Source organism: Tachypleus tridentatus, chromosome 4 (genome assembly GCF_004210375.1).
Source record: "Tachypleus tridentatus isolate NWPU-2018 chromosome 4, ASM421037v1, whole genome shotgun sequence".
NCBI lineage: Eukaryota > Metazoa > Arthropoda > Merostomata > Xiphosura > Limulidae > Tachypleus > Tachypleus tridentatus.
Window position 1 is genome coordinate 13,818,574 of NC_134828.1, and position 6,134 is coordinate 13,824,707.

The window sequence follows — 6,134 nt, forward strand, 5'->3', positions numbered from 1 at the left end:
CAACCCTCACTCAAAATTCACAAATATGATTTAAAGAATGTTTTCTTTCATACCCAGGAAGCCTCAGATCATGTTAAAACGGCTTTACGTGTTAAGGCCTCAGAAGAAATCTATCAGACGATGTCGATATTAGGCCTAACTAAGTAGGTGACTGAAAATAGTTTTCTCATGTACGAACTTACTGGGGAAGAGAGCAAGGTGTGTGCACGTCTCTACAGTCATGAAGCGATAAATGTGAGGGCACGACGCTAAGAATATGCGGGTGGAGCACAGGGGCCAATTCTATAGCTTTGCGCATGACAAACACCACACCAAATCAAACTCCGCCCCTTTGTGGTGTGATGAGAAATTTTGTATCGTTTAAAAGATGCTTGCGTATTAGTTATGATTCCTATGAACTTACCATGTTAAGAATGAAATATGTGCTGCTTCACTGGTTTGGTTTGTTTTGAATTTCGCACAAAGCTACGAGGGCTATCTGCGCTAGTCGTCCCTAATTCAGCAGTGTAAGACTAGAGGGAAGGCAGCTAGTGCCACCCACCGCCAACTCTTGGGCTACTTTTACCAGGAATAGTGGAATTGACCGTGACATTATAACGTCCCCACGGCGAGCATGTTTGGTGTGACGGTTCGAACCCGCAACCCTCAGATTTCGAGGTCAGTACCTTAACCACCTGGCCATGTCGGGCCGTGTTGCTTCATATCGGTTTGTATTATGAATGCGAAAATCTGACTTCTATTTTTTTCCCTCAAGGCCCACCATGTCCAGATGGTTAGGGCATTCGACTCGAATATGAGGATCGCGGGTTCGAATCTCCGTCATACCAAAGATGCTCGCACTTTCAGCCGTGTAGGCGTTATAATATGACAGTCAATCCTACTATTCGCTAGTAAAAGGTAGCCCAAAAGTTGGCGGTGGGTGTGATGAGTAGCTGCCCTTCCTCTAATCTCACACTGCTAAATTGGGGACGGTTAGCGCAGATAACCCTCTAGCGCGAAATTCAAAACAAGTAATCTGAATTTGTTTTCGCTTCGAAAACGGCAAAACGTCAGCTTCCATTCGAAACTGTCAAATAATCCATGATAGTTTGCGTCGTTTATTACTTTATCACGTGTATTACTGTTGTAACTACAATATTCATTACACGATTATAATGAAATATAAGATGCAAATCTAATCTGAAAAGGTGGTTGATCAATATGAAACAAAACATAAAAATATAATATGTTTACTTAACTCACTGACATCAACCGAAGATGAGATAAAAAATGTGTTGATGACTAGAAGAAACCCAATAATTTGAGGGTTGACGAAAGTTTACTCTCTTTCATCACTTGGGTTTTATCGTCCTAGTTTTGAAATACCGGATGTGGGTTTAGTTAACACTTAGTAGTTTTATTGTTTCACCTGACTTGTTACATAGTGTTTTACAGAATGTAAGGATGCCAGTTAATGTCTCAAAGATAAGCCAGGTTTACAGGGATTTCTTTAAACAATGAGTTTTCTTATCTATCGTGACGTTTTAGGTTGAATTTAGGAGAGTCGTAGGGCGTTTTATAAATTTCATCTGAGAATTAAAACACCTGTTTCGAGAAGAACATTATTAACAACCCTAGCTCTGATGTGGAACACGGATAACTAGCTCTTGATGTGGAACACGGATAACAAACCCTAGCTCCTGATGTGGAACACGGATAACAACCCCTAGCTCTTGATGTGGAACACGGATAACAAACCCTAGCTCCTGATGTGGAACACGGATAACAACCCCTAGCTCCTGATGTGGAACATGGATAACAAACCCTAGCTCCTGATGTGGAACATGGATAACAACCCCTAGCTCTTGATGTGGAACACGGATAACAACCCTAGCTCCTGATGTGGAACACGGATAACAACCCTAGCTCCTGATGTGGAACACGGATAACAACCCTAGCTCTTGATGTGGAACACGGATAACAACCCTAGCTCCTGATGTGGAACACGGATAACAACCCCTAGCTCCTGATGTGGAACACGGATAACAACCCCTAGCTCCTGATGTGGAACACGGATAACAAACCCTAGCTCCTGATGTGGAACACGGACAAAAAACATGTACACAAAAGACTGTTTTTAATTTTCCCATAAAGTAAACTTCACAAGTTTTCTTAGCATTACACATGCAGTAAGAGTATAACAATTGATTGAAGATGGCTAACAAGTGTCGTGAGCTGTTGTTAAAAAAAAAGTCTCCGTGTGGTCACGATCTAACATTCACTTTTCTCTGGGCTCGTGCAATTCAAGAAAGAAGGGTGGGAGGACTTAACGAGTGTCACGAATATTGTTTTTTTCCCAAACTGTTAATTCCAAAACAGGAGATAAAGATAGAAATAATTACCTGTTGCCACGTCTGAAAACGAAATGCGAGAACGATTCTTTCTAGAACAATTATTAAAGAACCACAAGTTCAATGGAACGGTTCAACAGTTTGAAGTTTCATGGTTTACAATGGTCATTAGTCAGAAAGTCTACTGTTAAATATTAGTTTATCTAGAAGTTAATTGTTGTGAAAGTTCGTTAGTCCAAAGTTTCATCGTTCTGAAGGTTCATTAGTTCGAAGGTCCATTGGTCCGAAGACAGTTGATTGCATTTATAAGAAAAATAACATAACGTTTTGGGACAACGGGAGGACCTATTGGTTTATCGCGGTTGTTCCATTTCTGAACTACATTAAAATAACTAGAAAGACAAGTTAAAGCCAGACTTTATCATTCATATAGTTGTTAAGCTTTTTCTTGAACTAACTTCAATTTACTGTCTCTACAATATCTGAAAAGTAAACCATTCAAAGACCAACCACCCTGTTAGAAAAATAAACTGTTATAGCTGAAGATAAGTTCTACCCTGTCAAAATGTATACCTGTGTCCCCTAGTCCTGCTGTTGTCCCTGTTAACCGTGATAAAATATGATGTATTAACACTATCAGTTCCTTTACAATCTTAAACAGAGCCCCATCTTTCTTTTTTATTCAAGATAAAACAGTTTGACAGATTTCAGCCTCCCTCATATGACAACCCTTCTTAGGGACCCTATAAAACCCCAACAACAATTCAATGTCTTTTCAAGGTAAGGAGCTCAAGACTGAACACGGTTTCCTAAATGTGGCCTTAACCGATACAATGAAATTATAACCTCTTTAGACTTGTATTCAACATTTCCGTAGATACAACCTAAAATCCTATTTGCCCTAATGGCCCGGCATGGCCACGTGGGTTAAAATCCTATTTGCCCTCTCAAAACGCCCTGATAGTAATATCTTCTGCAATATGATAACAGAAGTGTTATATTCCATCTACTGACAAACCATCGTGATACCTCCATAGAACAAGATTTTCCAACGAAACAAACAACAAACAAATAAAAGCTATCAATAATTTTATTGAAAAGTCTCCAAATGTTTAAACATAAATTATAGTTTAAATATTTTTGAAAAACCAGAAACTATGTTTGATATCGTGACATTCTTCAAAATATCCAGCTGCCCAGTAGCCAGTTTTAACCCGATTCTAGGTTGGAGAATCAACGACTTGGGTATTGGTAGTTCAGCTTTTTTCCCTCGAGACGGCAGTAATGACCGAGATTGAAAATGAATATTAGTCAAAACTGAACACTTATATATAAATATATAAAATAAAGACACAGAAGCAAAACGTGACACAAGATAACATTTTTTCTTTACCTTAGAATTTAGTTCTGTAGAGACATATTATGGCACAATACAAGTAAAACGTGACACAATATATGCATGTTTTAACATTACAGTACATTTCTGTAGTTTGTTTTTTGAATTTCACTACAAAGTTACTCAAGAGCTATCTGCGCTAGCCGTCCCTAATTTAGCAGTATAAGACCAGAGGGAAGGCAGCTAGTCATCACCACCCACCGCCAACTCTTGGGCTACTCTTTTACCAACGAATAGTGGGATTGACTGTCACATTATAACGCCCCCACGGCTGAAAGGGCGAACATGTTTAGCGCGACTGGGATGCGAACCCGCAACCCTCAGATTTTGAGTCGAGTACCTTAACCACCTGGCCATGCCGAGCCCACATTTCTGTAGAGATATGTTGTGACACAAGATAAGTAACACGTGACACAATATAGCTTTTTTTACATAAAGTATGGTTTTGCAGAGACACAGCTTTACACAATGTAGAAAGATGTTTTATATTAAAGTATGGTTCTATTGAGACAAGGTGACGGAATAACACGATTTCTTATAATTAAAGCAAAGTTATGTACAGACGCAATGTAGCATGAATTTCATAAATTACAACAAATTTTATAAAATTATCTCAACTTGTATTTTCTCAGACTAACCAAAAGAAGGAAATATCTTTAAGGCAGTAGTGGCTGGGTGTTAAAAGGTGACGGTCAATCCCACTATTTGTTGGTAATAGAGTACCCCAAGAATTGGCGGTGGGTGACTAGCTGCCTTACCTCTAGTCTTACACTGCTAAATTAGGGACGGCTAGCGCAGATAGTCCACGTGTAGCTTTGCGCGAAATTCAAACAAACAAATTTTAAGGCAATAATATTTATTGTTTTTAACAATTTGAATTTGACAATAATATGATGGAAGTAGGATATGTCAATCAGTAATAATTTGTTATGGCTAACAGAGGTCAAATTTCTTGATTTATCTACAAATGTCGAATATTTTTTAACTTAGTTTATTTGTTTTTCGTCGTTTTTTATTAATTACTTGTTTTAACTTACGTTTCATTTTGACATGTTTAAATATATAATAAATATGATAATTACTTTGTTTTATTAGATAACTCTAACGTATCTACGAAACCCAAATATGCCAATATTATTTTTGTATTGTTTATTTTTTGTTTCCCTTGCACTCGGACTAGTCAAAAGAGATTAAACATATTTCCGGACATACCTTTTCTTATTAGTTAGGTAGTTAGGGCACTCGACTAGCAATTTGCGGAGTCGAGTCCCAGCCCCACCAAATATGATCGCCCTGTCAGCCATGGGGGCGTTATAATCTGAATTTCAATTTTGACGCCCTGTATAACCTGAGCTCCATTGTTCCATGGAAGGAGAAAACACCCCAAATCATGATGGAACCTCCTCCACTGTATCGTGTAGAAAATGTCTCCGGTGGGATATCCTTATCGTGCCAGTAATGGTGGAAGTCATCTGGACCATCCAGGTTAAATTTTTTATCGTGTAGAAAATGTCTCCGGTGGGATATCTCATCATCTTCGTCCACTTTTCTACGTCTCATGTTTGGTGCTTCTCAGCAAAGTTTAACCGAGCTGTTTCTTGGTGTAGAAGGAGGCGTGGTCTTTGAAGACGTTTACGGTTTTTAAAGCCTTTCTCTCGTAGATGCCGTCTTATTATTCTTGAGCTGCATTCTGCGTCCGTAAGGGCCTTAATCTGGTTCGACAATCAGCTAGTGTCTTGCTGGACAACCCGTCGAATCCTCCTGCCCAACGCCGGCGACATTTTCTTGAGCCGACCACTTGAAATTCTCGTTCCGTCTCCCTCAGGGTCTTTTAAGAAATTTACAACAGCAATTTTACTACATCCAATCTCACCAGCACGTTGAGAGAGACCTTGCTTTTGCAACTCGACAATTCTGTCAGGTGTAACTGTCTCTGTACTGAGCGAGCATTTGATTCTAATTCAGAAAACATACACAGCGACATCTGTGTTTTGATTTAAATTAGGGTTTAATTCACGAATAATTAATGCTTCATTTATTTTTTCTACTAATGTTGTTTCCTTAGTGTGATATTTTAAAGTTGTTAATGTTAATTGGATGTCGATTTGTTATGCTGTGTTCGTAAACGTGTGATGGTGGACTGTTATGTTCTTTAGTCCTAATGTTCATGTTATGTCCTAGGATACGTCCTTTTAAGTCGTTCTATGGATTCATATTTTTAAGCCATTCTGTGGGTACGCTCCTTGAAGTCGTCGTATGGATGAAATTTTTAAAATCCTTCTTTAGATTCATCCTTTGAAGTCATTCCATGTATGACGTACCTTAAAGTCATTCCATGTATGACATACCTTGAAGTCATTCCATGTATGACATACCTTAACGTCATTCCATGTATGACATACCTTGAA